We start from the raw sequence: 6,000 nt of genomic DNA, 5'->3' as shown, positions 1-6,000 counted from the left end.
TGATCTACCTTTTGGAGGTGCTGCAGCATTAACATGAAAATTGCAATTTCTTCTAATAGAATTTCAGGAGAATTAAGAAATTGGAGAACTAAAGTGCAGCTCGTAACTCTCAAAGTGAAGCAATTTCTCCTTATCTCTATGCTAAAGTCTTAAGTCCTTATCTTAGGAGCGTTACCCATATTAAATCCTCCATATTGCTCATATAGGACCAAAGGAGAAAGTAAGGTCTGCAGATGCTGGAGATCAGAGCTGGAAATATGTTGCTGGAAAAGCGCAGCAGGTCAGGCAGCATCCAGGGAACAGGAGAATCGACGTTTCGGGCATAAGCCCTTCTTCATATAGGACCAAAACCTACCTCAAGTTCCAATTTACTTCAGAAGAGTTCATTTCCATCTTCAGCAATGCAGTGAACATTTATTGACGTGTATTAATCTCTTCTGAAAATTTTGTACTTTGTTCAATCTATAATTACTTAAGAATAAATTTACAATTCAGCAAATGATTATTAAATGCAAGTGTTGTTCACGTCATGACCCTAACTTAGATTTTGATGGGGGCTTAAAGATGTTTCTCTTTCTTACAGTTAATATAGTGCTGGTCATGTTTCTGTTTCAGGTAAAGTGTGGTCTCTTCATGTATGTCTTGAGATATGCCAAAAGTGGATCTATTAGATGCAATGATCCATCTGAGATTGAGGCAGATTCCAACTATTTATGAAGAATATTTCAGTTTGTATGAAATGCATGTCCACCCATCTTCATGCAGCAATAAACTGGTTCACAGTCACTTTCATTTTTGATTGAATTGTGCTTATTTGCTGTTAGAAACAGAAAGCTAAATATTGTACTGAGAAACTTGTTCCAGAAACAGTGCCTGTATTGAGCACTACTTCTTGGTGTTACGTGTTCATGGGTTGATATATCCTATGCACTATCCATTGGATGAGCGATATGGCAGTCAAATTCCTAGAAAGATCAATTAGGGAAACAATTGGGCTCCTTCACCGTTTTCTAACCTCGGGGCCATTTGTTCTAATTCTGCTGCACAATGTAATGATCAGAAGCATTTACATGGGCTGAAAGTCCTTGGCATACCCTGGGTTTACAGCAGAGAGGAGGACCCCAGTGGTTCAGTAACAAAAAAGCTGAACGAAATCCATCATTTGTTTGTGCTATTACAGCATTTCCTATTCTTCTGAGTGCTTTCTTTCTGGTAGTTAGCTGTTTAATTTGGAATATTTGTATGTCAATTTATCCGGGTTCACACTGGGACTGACTTCAACTCATGAATTACCACACAAATGCAGTTTTTGTTGTGCTGTAGCAATACAGCAAATCATTGAATAATGTGCCAAATTCTTGAAAATCCTTGAAAAATTTGTTCATTTTGCCTCCAATTTCCACCTCTCTATAACTTTTACATCATCCATTGTTGTGGTTGAGAGCACTTTTTTAGGAATGACCACTAGACACAGAGAATTCCTCAAGATGATAAGCCTTTATTTGCAAACAAAAGCTGTGGCCATCAGAGCAGTCAAACCTGAAAGCCCCTGAACAAGAGTACTCTAAAGTTATGTTGTTCTAAAAGCCATGCCCTATCCCCATTACATTAGCAAAACCAATTGCACTAAGCCTATATTAGACTTAACCCTTAACCAATCAGACTCTGCCACAATTGTCTTTGATTGCTATAGACCCTCACATTGTGCCGCGGTAATCTTTGTTCTTCTTTAGGCACCTGACAGGCTGCAGTCACGCAAGGCTGACTCAAGCATGTAACCCAGACCTTACACTTGCTTAACATCCAACATGTATTACTTTGTAGGTTTATTCATATATACCATACCATTTCCGACATTTCCCTTCTTTTCTTTGACCTCTCCATCTCCATTTCAGGGAATAAACTGTTCACTGCCATGCATTACAAAGCTACTGACTCCCATAGCTACCTTCACTATAGCTCTTCCCACCCCATGTCCTGCAAGGACTTCATCCCATTTCTCCCAGTTCCTTCGCCTACGTTATATCTGTTTCAATGATGCCACCTTCCAAAACAGCGTTGTTGACATGGCTTGCTTCTTCTATAACCATGGCTTCCCATCCACAATGGTTGACAAGGACCTCAACCACATCCAACCTATCACCCGTGCTTCCACCTTCGCCCCTTCCCATTACTCACAACAGCGTGATTGGGTCCCCGTGTTTTCACCATACAGCCTCTGCGTTCAAAGGATCATCGTCTGCCATTTGTGATAACTCCAGCAGAATATCACCACCAAACATCTCCCCAATCTGCATTTTCAGGGATTATTCCCTCCGGGACACATTAGTCCAATCCTCGACCACCAATACCACTCCTCCTTCCCATGACACCTTCCCATGTAACCAGAGAATGTGCAACACCCACCCCTTCATCCCTCCCTGCTTACCATTCAGGCACCTAAACAATCTTTCCAGGTGAAGCAGCATTTCACCTGCACCCCGTCCAATCTAGTGCATTGTATTCGCTGCACCCAGCGTGGCCTACTCTACATTGGAGAAATTAAACACAGCCTGGGTGACCACTTTGCAGAACACCTCCAGTCTGTGCACAAGCATGATCCCAACCTTTCTTCCATTTTAACACAGCGCCCTGCTCGCGTGCCCAGCATGCTGCAAATGCTCCAGCACAAACTGGAGGAACAACATCTTATCTTCAAACTAGGCAGTTTACAACCTTCTGGGCTCAATATTGAGCTCAACACCTCCAAACTGTGAACCCACTCCTTCCCTTTCTTTTAGTTTTGGGGTCACCTTCTCTCCACTTCCCCACCACTGTAATCTGGCAGTTAGACACACCATTGTTCTGCCATTCTTACATTTTCTCTTAATCTAAACTATCAGCAGCCTCTCTCTCCCCACCCCTCCAGCACTCCAACACTACCTCCCCACTACTGCATAAATACTGTTCTCTCCACACTTCACTTTAGCCATGATCCCATTGAATGACAGAGCATACTCAATGGGCTGAAAGGTCTATTTCTGCTCTATGTCTTATGGTCCCATCAAAGTCAGTGCTCACTGGAGAGACCATTTTGAAGAACTCTATGACTGAGACTCTGACTTCAATATTATTGGTCTGAATGCCATTCTTTGATACCTCTTACCCCAGTCTTGGCACTTTTCCAGGCTGGAGTTTGCTCTCGCTGAATGGTCAAAATGTGCACAGCCCAGCAGACTATGACCCATCAAGTTATACTTGAAGAATTTGGACTATTATTATATCTCCTTTCAGGCTTTCCTTGCATGGATTTCTCACTGGGATCACCTCTTGAGAGAGTACATTTATCATCCAGAAGCCAGTCAGGGATGGTGGTGGAGGCAGATACAATAGGGGTGTTTAAGGGGCTTTTAGATAAGCACATGAATATGAAAAGAATGGAGAGATATGGAGTAAGGGCTGGTGGTTTAATTTGCCATCATGTTTGGCACAACACCTTGGGCTGAAGGGCCCATTCCTGCGCTGTACTGTTCTATGTTCTAAACCAGTCATCCACAGGTTCCAGGCCAATGAAGATCCCCTTACCTTGGGATTACTAAGTATATATGAATACTAACTGACCCTGGAATGTATGCACATACCTGCACTATGTTTTAGATAAGGACACACACAACTTGCAAGTTGATGGCAGGTAGCATCTTTGGTTGCCAAGTATCCCTGACTGTCCAGGTGTTTAGTTACTTGATGCCATGAAGACAGATTTTACATGAGAAGTCTCTATTTGCAAACAGAATCACCTGTGGTTTTCACAAGGTATGGTGAAGGTAAGCACTTTGATGTGAATTGCAAGGGTAGTTTTCAGACCACTTTGGAACAAGCAATATAATGTACTGATTCAGGCACCAAGTATAACTTTGACACAATGAAACATTTATTCCCCATATCGTGCTTGAAGTGCTTATGTAAACAAACATCCATGTACAAAGAGAGAATTTATACAAACACTGTCATGTATTTTTTTCAGCAAATTCTACTTGCTTATCACAAGTATCTAGCACACAAATGAAAGAAATAAAAACTGAATACCTATAATCAACTCCTCCTGGAGCATAAAAGTTATGAAATTGGTTGACAAATCATAGAGCATTGTATATACAAAACATTGCAACCAATCTTGGTGGCACAATATGAACTGAACACATTAGTATTCTAGTAATTTGAAAGCTACACCACTGATTTCAAAAATACTGTTAAAACTTTATAACTCTGACAAGTTATTCCACAGCCACGGACAAAAGAAAAGGAGGTTATCCCATGTGTATGAACAGAAACTGGCATCTTCTGACTCCAAAGGTCGTCACCTGCTCCAACTGCTTATAACGGGCCTTTTGGAAAATGGCGCTCTTGAATTTTCCATTGTTTCACAAAATGTATGTACGATACCACGTATAAAACAGCACAGTGCTGCTTGATTGTTGCGATGACATGGCACATCTCCCATAACATCTGAGGTGCCGCAGGCTGTACAGAGAAAGCAGTCTCTTGCCAACAGTGGGCCCAAATTATATGCAGTGTACAGACTGAATGCAAATTTCACTGTAATTCATTGGTCATTGTAGGTCAGTTCAACTTAAAGTGCTTTACCTTTTCTACATTGACTGAAAATTGGTTTAAGCACAACCTTATTTTTTATTGAACCAAGTTCACTGATTTAATCTGGCGTTAAAATACAGGAAACCAAATCAGATAGCACTGCTAAAAAAAAATGAACTGAGGCTCTTTCACCACAAATGGATAACAAGGCAGTAAGATACATTGCACTTTCAGGAAAGTCTTTGACCAACAACACTTGAGAAAACACCAGTAAAGGACTGGGAATACTAAGGAGCCAGCAATATTACACACAGCATCAAAAGCCGCCTTTAGAGAATTCCACAACCTTGTTTATAACAGACAGCTATGAGATTCCACTGCTGCAAGTAAGTTATGAAATATATCGCTGTCTTGCAACGTGAAAATCTGATTTATGTGTAGGTAACAGAGGGAGGAATAAACGTTCCATGTTGCTAGACAAACAGAATGGGGTAAATCCTGACTTTGTACAAGAATATAGAATGGCTGATAGTTTGTGCCTGCTCATTGTACTTTCCTCTTGATTCAATAAAGTATTAGGAAAGATGTAAATTAAATGCTGACTCGCTACCATCTACTTTTTATTTCTTGAACAAAGTTAAGATTTGGCCCATGGTGATTTCCATAGAAAGGTGGAAAATAAATTGTGCACTGTTGAAGATGACAGCTGACTTTTAAAAAAAGCTTTTAACCTTGCATAGGGACAGAAATGCAAAATTAACATAGCAATAAGAGTTTTGGTGCACCGTACACAGTGGTACCATAACTCATGGCAGTGAAAGTTAGTCTTCAAAAAAGTACAATTTTAAAAATAATTTTTTTTTGTGCGGGAATTGAGATGAAAGGTTTCTATATACTGAGGTACAGTTTCCTGGTCAGTAGTGATGCTAGATGGTTAATATTATCTGCCATGTAGAGTCTCCTGCAAATTCAAAGCACAAAGGATATTGCCTTAAAAATGTGGGTTGGGTACATTTTGGCGCCGCCCTTTTGGCACCGATCATTTGGCTCCGCTGTTTTGGCTCTAAACTGTTTTGGCGTTCATTACTTTGGCGCTGAGCTGTTTTGGTGCCAATTCAGAACAAAAAAAAAGTCTTGTTTCGTTAAAGAAGAGAGGATGACCTGATGTAATTTTCTTAACTAGCAAGAATTGATAGTCAAAGCTGTAATGACCCGCTGTAGATTCAAATCTCATTTTGTAATCATTTTCTCATTTAACAATTGTTAATAGTCATTTGCTGCCTTGATGATACTTAAGCCCTTCTGTCTTCACATTGGAAAGCTGTAATACACTTTTCTTTCTATTTTCTTGTACAGCCCATACCAGAAATGGCTGAAAACATTCTAAGCAAGAGAGACAAACCTAAATTTTCACATGATGGTTATCTA

The sequence above is a fragment of the Chiloscyllium plagiosum genome, chromosome 13 (assembly GCF_004010195.1).
Source record: "Chiloscyllium plagiosum isolate BGI_BamShark_2017 chromosome 13, ASM401019v2, whole genome shotgun sequence".
NCBI lineage: Eukaryota > Metazoa > Chordata > Chondrichthyes > Orectolobiformes > Hemiscylliidae > Chiloscyllium > Chiloscyllium plagiosum.
This window is presented reverse-complemented; position numbering follows the sequence as displayed.